Source organism: Varanus komodoensis, unplaced genomic scaffold, assembly GCF_004798865.1.
Source record: "Varanus komodoensis strain SLA01 unplaced genomic scaffold, ASM479886v1 scaffold110, whole genome shotgun sequence".
Lineage (NCBI taxonomy): Eukaryota > Metazoa > Chordata > Lepidosauria > Squamata > Varanidae > Varanus > Varanus komodoensis.
In genome coordinates this window covers 1,143,633-1,151,638 of record NW_025335318.1, presented here as the reverse complement: position 1 = coordinate 1,151,638, position 8,006 = coordinate 1,143,633, and positions in this window count along the sequence as shown.

Genomic DNA, 8,006 nt, shown 5'->3' with positions numbered 1-8,006 from the left:
AACTCTGAAACCAAAAAGGTTGTGCATCCACTTGTCTTATCTATTTATTTAACATCTAACATCAATAACTGAAGTTCTCTGGGTGGTCCACAACAGTTTTAGGGGCCAAACTAGAAGCCCCAGTGATGTGAAATGTGTTATAATGTGATTTGACCCCATTTCAACAGCACAGCATTGACTGGAAGCAGGGAGTTACAAGTCTTACCATCATCCCCCCCCCCCCCCCCACACACACACCCCTTCTCAAAATCAAAACTGCTTTTTTATAGCCAATTTTCTTCCAGTGTGACACAGGAATTAGAAGAAACTCCAGCTTGGGAATAAGAGGAAACAGCTAGAAAGAAGCTGCAGGTGAAATATCAGTCATTCTCCTACCTTCCCTTGCTTCCCATAACTTCCCATTAACATGCTCAGCCCCTTCAACGAACTTTACACTAGTTCTGACCGCAGCAGGTGGACCGCAAGGGGACAATCAAGTTTAAAAATGCAAATGTTGGTATGTAGTTTATTTGCAATGATGCCATGGCTGTGTATGCATTGCTCATGCTTTCCGCCCAACAAAAGTAGATACATAAATCCAATCATGTTTCTTAACATTGCCAAATCAAAGAATCAGATGGAAAATAATATAGGAATTTATATTCCCCTGCCCCCAAAAGCCCAAGATTTCAAAGGAAACCAGAATAACTGCTCTGTAACCAGAAAATGCAGCAGGACACTGATTCACCACCACCTACAAGAAGTTTTCCATTCATTTCAATGGAAAGAGGAGACCTCTGGCATGCTTTCATTGGCCCTTCCATCAGAATACGTGGGGATCTCTTAGTAGAGGAATGCCATTATAATTCACCCAGAATAATGCACACAAAACTCTGGTGTGGGGCAATTAATATGAACCATAACACAAACTTCCTTTTATATACTTTGCACTGGCCATGCTTAAACAGCTAAGAATGGTTTATCTAATATTTTAACAGGATTTTTAAAAAATCACCTCTTGATGTCAAAAGTACTTTGTTGCACCCAAGCCAAAGCTTCAATTCTGGAACAGACAATCAATGATTCATTTTATTTTATTGTCAATCTTAAAGTCATTTCTAGAGGTACAAAACTAAAAATTCAGGGTATGGCACCACTAGCTGACAACAAATTAATTTCAGAACAGATAGCATTTCAGTGTGAATAAAAACAGGGGTAATGTTGGAGAAGGAGAATCATTTCTTAGAAAGAGGTTTTGTTAGACTTCCACTTTTTATTATTATATTATTATTATTATTATTATTATTAGAACATTTCTATGCCGCCCCTTGCCAAAGCCTCGGGGCGGCTTGCAACACAATAAAATACAATACAATACAAAAATAACAATATAAAATTAAAATTAATAATATAAAATAAATAAAAAATATAAACGATATAAAAGAAGTTATAAAAGAAAAGAAAAGAAGTTGCCCTGGCCTTGAACCATCCATGCCTATTCTCTGTGTCTTCTCCCTCTCTGACCCTTTTTCGATGAACCCCTGCTTCTGTGTGTCTCTATAGACTGACCATCACACAAATTACTTAAAACAGACTCATGTTTTCCAGAGAGATTTAAGATTCCCTTCTTTGCTTCACTGTAGATCCGATAACAGAGATTCACCTGCAACCGGTACAAAGTACTGTGGGTGGAATGGCATGTCTGTTACACACACCCAGAGGCCCAAACTCTCACTAAGCCGGACCTTCATGTGTTCAAAGAGGGGCCTTCCTGCCTCCATCCAACTACTGAACACGTGATCGACACCTTGCAAAAATGAAGGGCACAGATGGCATGTGCCCAGCCTACTCGTGTAGGGATGCATGAAGTTCCTGTTCAGTTAGGATGCCGACATGCAGATAACAGGGTGGATTAGGGGTGAAGCCCGTGGGAATGAATCCTAACCAGGCACCAGACATACAGATCCAAACTCATCAAATGTCTGTCTGGAGCTCTTGATTCTCCGTTAAGGCTGGAACATCCCATCTACTTAATTATCTATATGGATGGATTTGATACCTGGGTATGACTTCATGGTTAATAGTTAAAATGGCTGAGGATCACACCTTTTCTATTGTCGGAGGTAATTTGGGCATTCATAGTGAGTGAAGCATTTTCTAAGGTCTCCAGTATGAGCACAGATAACACCAGTGCAAAAGCAGCTGAGGATGAGGAGCAGAAGAGAGATGGAGAAATGAGCTCTGTCTGGCCTACCCTGACCAAACTGGGGTTCTCTTTGGTACCGCCATATTTTCTAAGAGCCTTTTGTGTCATGGCAATTGTTTTCAGTAGACGGCAAGGGAAAAATGGAAGCATCTTTGTTTGTAGATTTTATACACGTGAACTTTTGTACTTGTGAAGATTTTTTTCATAAATGTACAACAATAAAAAGTAATGAATCGAATGAGGAGCTGCAGGTGTTGTTGAATGCATGCAAAAGCAGAAAGGGGGAGAATTTATAGATACAGTGGCTGTGCGGTTTTATTTGCCACCCCTCTCACAACACTTATTTAATCCAGGAAGGCACAATGTTCGACACGTCATGTTGAATGCAGATTATCCCCATCTAGAATGATCAACTATGTATTTAATGCCATCCATGCATCATTTTCCCAGTCATTTTTTCCAGTTTTTCCAGCAGGTAAGGAAAATAAAGATCTAAGAACTCTATCAGTGCCTAGGGGATTGCTCTGCAGGACTGGCTCGTCATGTTCCAGGCAAGTCACAAATGCTTAAGGATGTATTGAACTTACTCTAGTTCCCTGGTGTTATGATGCTCTCAGCCCCACTTTAAAAATAAGCAATCCCAGCAACTGATTCTTGTGCTCCCCATCCAACCCTTTTTTTCTGTGCAACACTAGCCATCATAAAAATCAAAGCATAGCAAGGGCCATAGGTGTGAGAGAGCTTGTTCTAGCATTGATTATTGTTTTCATGTGTATTCTGATAAGGCCGTTGGGTTAATGACAATAAAGCATTATCTCTCACTTGACTGGAACAGCAAATGAGTGGTTTTCATGAGTGAATGCTCCATCAAAGATCAAGTTCCACGGACAGGACAACCGTGTCATTTCACCTCAGCTCAAGAATGACAATCGAGTCCATTCACATCTTCATCTGTGAGTCACAAGCAATGAGCAATCAGGCAATGTGCATGCATGTGTGAACCAACCCATGGGGAGTGTGCATTGTGTTCAGCATCTTCATGAGAGGACCTGAATGCACAATGAGGGTGTAGAATCCACACAGGTGAAAAGCCGCAAGAAGCATGTTTGTGGGTCAGACCATCACTCTGTCTGTCCGGCCTGGGTGTCCATAGCCCTGCAGACTGTGCGCAGCTACATACATGGAACATGAATGCATGCATACAGACTTGCGCCTTCCGTGACCAAGAGGATGTTCAAAGAAGCAAAGGCCTATAGGGACCAGTGAGACTTTTCCTTACTGTACACAGACCTTCCTGTTCGCACAGGGTCCCAGTGGCCAACCGGAAAGAAAAGTCCTTCTGTAGCTATAAGGGGAAAAAACAAAAACCATATGCAGTCTGGAGAAGAAATTAGGAGTGTTTTCTCTGGTCCTTTCTCCTAATCACACTTCCTGTTATTCTACAGTGGCGGCTCATGATCCCGGCCAACCTCCAAAGGAACTAGGTGAATTAAACAGTAGCACCAAGGCCAAGATGCAAGTCTCCCCAAGAGCTCCTCTAAACTCTTCATCAGCTTTAACTGGGTGGGTTAATTTGGGGTTCCTTTCCTCTCCATGCTTCCCTTTCACAATGAAAAAGGAAGAAAGCAGGAAAGGGATATAGAATTATACAGCCCTCTTCCTTCATGGGGCAAGGGAGTGAGGGCAGGGCACTTAATAATCTGTCTGCATAGTTAATTTCCCCTAGTAGTTTCTGATGTTTACACTTGCTTATGAATGTCTCCACTGTTTGTGATTGGATTTCTTCTTCACCATATTTTAAAGGCACTTGAAAAATTAAAACTACAAAATATAAATCTGACTGCGTGGCAATTTTCTTTACATTCATAAAAATCAAAGAAGTGTGACTGTGGTAGGAATAACCATGGAAAAGTTACCACATAGATATCTCTTCTTTGTAACACAAGGAGCTACCTAAGAACAACACAAGTACCACCCCAGGCAACTATAACAAGCAATAATGGATATTTGCCACTTTTGTTTGGCCTTTTTATTAAGACAAAGAGGCATAAATGGACAGCAATAGGAGAGATGTGTTCACTGACAAGGTCAGAACATACCCATAATCCTGAACATGGTGATATAACTTGCTTTAAAACCACTGCATTTTTAATTCAGTTGGATGTCAGTAACTTGCTTGAGAAGCCCATTTTCAAAGATCGAACCACACGGGTTTGCAGGGCTAGCCTGAGAACTTCTACTGCCTGAGGCAGAGTAGCAAATGACGCCTCACTCCCCCAAAGTCAAGGTGGCGTCCGGTGTTGTTTGGCACCAGAGGCAAACAATTCACAAACCTCTCCTCATCTCTGACTCCTTTTGGAAGATAGGAAGAGCCCTTCTGAATAATATGGGTTGGGGAGCAGGAAGCCTCTGCAGGAGGGGAGGATGGCCCCAAATCCAGCAGACATCAGAACTGACATACTGGCAAATTAACTGCTCAGTGACACTTATGCTACATGCCATCAGGTCATCTCCTGTGAATGCGTATCGTGTCCTTCACAGCCCTGCTTCGAAATGTCCTTTCCTTGACAGCCCTGCTCAGCTCTTGCAACCTCAAGGCTGTGGCTTCCTCTATGGGCTGGAACCACCCCACAGTGCTCTTCCTCTTCCTTGCTTGACTTTTCCTAGCATTCTTGCCTTTTCCAGTAAGTCTTTTAGTCATATTTCTGATGAGCAAACCTGAAATATAAGGAAAACATTAAAAATATCTTAGACATACAATGCTTCCTTGGGTTTGTTCATCTCTCCTGCCACAGCATTACTTCAGCAGCCATTTTGATTATTTCAAATTGCTCAGTGGTCCTGAGGTGCATTAGAGAAATTGCTCTTTTCCATAAGGTTACACATAAAAAGTATTCTCATTGCATACAGGGAGGGAGGGAGAGGACCAAGCTTCACAGCTCAGTGAAAAAATGAAGTTCCACCACTGTCAGATGTCTGTGATCTCTGAAAAATCCTCATCTCCATGCAGCCTCAGAGCATGCTGATTCTCCAGTGTGCTGCTGGTGAATACTGCTCATATGACCCAGTAAGCAGAAGGCATTTTAAGCAATATCAGGCTTTTATTTGATATGCCGGTGAAAACACCCCAAGAACAATGGAATGTTCTGAAGAAACCTTGGTTTTGAAAACCCAAGGAAAATGTTTGCAGGACTGAATCATGTAGAATACCGCAAGGCACAGGGGACGGGGATGGAGGGGTCTGTTTGTGTCCCCTTGTGCATTAGAAGAACACATGAGGGGGGTGCAGAATCATGCCAAGGAGACCCATGGCTGTATGGCGCACCGGCCATGAGACAGGGTGCTGCACACTTCAGAGCATATTAAGCGCATGATTAGCAGGAGCAGACATGGCCAGAGCACTGGGTAGGGGCCAAGCTATGCAACAAGAGCTCTCAGCCATTCTGTCAATCCACAAGGGAGTCTGAGTGAACGTTCCTTCCGATGCTGTAGAATCTGAAGAGTATAACAAAATAGAATCTGAAACATCTAGGAAGTTAAAATGCTTGGATTTCTGGAAAAACAAACACAGTCAGGAAGGGCCGTTTAATAGGATAATGGTATCAATGGGCCAAGGTAGCATAGCAGTTCAAGCGCTGGACTGGGATTCAGGAGATCACTGTCTAGTCCCCACTCAGCTGTGAAGATCACTCAGTGACCTTGGGCTGGTCACAGACTCTCGGCTCAACCTTCCTCATAGGGTTCTTCTTCTGAGGATAAAATGGAGGAGGAGGGGAAGCTTGTAAGCTGCCTTGGGTTCCTTGCCAGAGGAAGAACAGAGGACTACAAGGGCCATGTGATGCACTGATGATGAATATGACTGTCCTTGACATGACAGTTCACCACGGAGGACCCACCAAACCTATAGCAGGTTTTCCTGATGTCCCAGCCTAGGGCAGCTCATGGAGGGTGGCTTATTTCTCATAAAGGGACCACCCGAGAATTCAGAGCTTGCAGTCAGCTTGTTCAGGGTGGCTTCTCATTATTTCCAAACTTGACAGGGTAACTTCATTGTGGGTTGTCAGATACAGCTACAGCACCACCTATCAAGAGCAGCTGCCATTCCTCAAAAATCTCACTAGTGCCATCACCATCCTCTTTTATCCCTTGTTCCAATCCCACCTTCCGAAAAGATCAAGAAAAAAACTGAATCCATTCATAGTCTTAAAAAAAAAAATAATAATTTCCCATCTTGTGCAAGTGTGCAAATATGCAAGTCCACCACTAGAAAATGCAAGCAATTTACCCCTGTGTTTTACTGCTCCACCATGCTAGTTGCATATTTTTAGTAATCTGCCTCACTCCTCTGCCACGAATTTGCATAATTTTCCTCTCCGCTTTACTGTTCTGCCTTGAAACTCACACGTGTCCTTGACAGCAAGTGGGGCGAATCTAATGGAGGGAAGCAATGAGCATGAAGGGCAGGGCAAGCCAAAAGTGGGCAGCCGCCGCAAAAAAGAGGACTTTTGGGGGCTGGTGTGCGTACTCCGTGAGCAAGTGAAGCACCCTTTAAAAAAATAGGTACTCACTAGCAAGGGGAGCTGAAAGGGAGAGTGAAACGGGCAAGAGAGGGTGTTGGCGTGCTTGGCTAAATAGCACATAGGCTCCCTTGCACTCCTGCATGAACACCTAGGAAAAGATAGACTCAAATTGTGAACTCAAACCATGTTTATAAGGCTTCAGAATATCAGTTCTCTTTGGACCTTTCAGGGAGGAGGGGACAGAGGAAGTTTTCCTTGGGACCTGGCGACCCCAGTGGAGCAATTGCCATAAGGGCTCCGACTGGGGCCACGGAGGGTCCTGCCTCAAAGGTGTCTGGGAAGCATGGCAGGAGCCAGTGGAGGACTGAGGGGGAAGTGAACCACAGCAAGCCACAGAGCCCCGAATCATCTGATGGTCCAGTGAGTGCACAACCAACTCCTGGTGGCTTCTTCTCTAGGTGGTTTAGCTTGATGGACGAACTTAGCCATTGGGTGTCATTTTTACCAGATCAGAAAAGTCACAGAGTACCCAGCCTGGAGCTGCCCACAAGCTATGCTTATTCTGGAAAATGCAGGATAGGACAAGAAAGTGGAGTGCGGCTGGTTTCTATTTTAACATTTCCTTCTTCTGGACTCAAGTCAGCATTCGAACATTAGCAGAAGTCAGAGGTCATTGCAAACATTGTGTCTTTGGAGGCCAAAAGTCTGGGAGGTCAAACAGCAGCTGGCATTCACGTCCTGACAGAGGTTGCTTGACTAAGGCTTGGCTTTCTCCCCTGGGGAGTGACAGACAATATATGTTATCATCCACAGATGCTGTATGTTGGCAACAGCTCCGTTTACATCTCAGCTGCTCATTCATCTAGATCAGACCTCTCTTAATTCTGGTGCTTAGTGCAAGTTCTGGCCTGTGGACCTGGGGAAATCACACACGCAAAGGCAAACAGGAGGGAGGGGTGGCAAGGCTTCTGTTGCCACCTGAGTGAGAAGCGTGCCTTCTCCTGTGTCTTTTTAATACTGGCCTAATGGTGCCAAATCTCAGCTCAGAGGAGCCATTGATTTCCCCACTTAATGCGAGTTCTAATTAGGCCAACATTTTGTCTTCTTCCGGACACACCTAACTGCCCCAGATACCCACACGCATCTCTGCATCAGTGCTGGAATTCAAAGGCAGCTCTGGTTGTGAATGCCTGTTCTTGCCTATTTAAATGGCTAACTAGATTGTCTTCTGCCGGTATGTCTTACTTTGGAACTGTGCATGAGGTAGGGTGGCGTGCGTCCTCCTTTTCAGAGGGCATTGC